The sequence below is a fragment of the Taeniopygia guttata genome, chromosome 3 (assembly GCF_048771995.1).
Source record: "Taeniopygia guttata chromosome 3, bTaeGut7.mat, whole genome shotgun sequence".
Lineage (NCBI taxonomy): Eukaryota > Metazoa > Chordata > Aves > Passeriformes > Estrildidae > Taeniopygia > Taeniopygia guttata.
Window position 1 is genome coordinate 102,777,246 of NC_133027.1, and position 289 is coordinate 102,777,534.

A 289-nucleotide genomic window follows, 5' to 3' on the forward strand; every position below is an offset into this window, starting at 1 on the left:
ATGCTTCTTTTGCTCTTTGTAAAAAATGAAGTGTCAAAACCAAGAATCATAACACATTTATAGCAAACTACCACCCCTAAAAACAAAAACTACCTAAACAAACTACCTAACCCTAAAAACAAAAAAAGCATTCGATCTTTAAATTGAGTTCAATTTGTAAACTACCACATGGTTTTCATAAACTGTCAAAATAAAATACATTAATTGATTGAATAACAAATTACAGAAGGTAATACACAAGTTACACTGCCATACAGATACGAAATTAAAAAAAAATCCGAATTCCAAC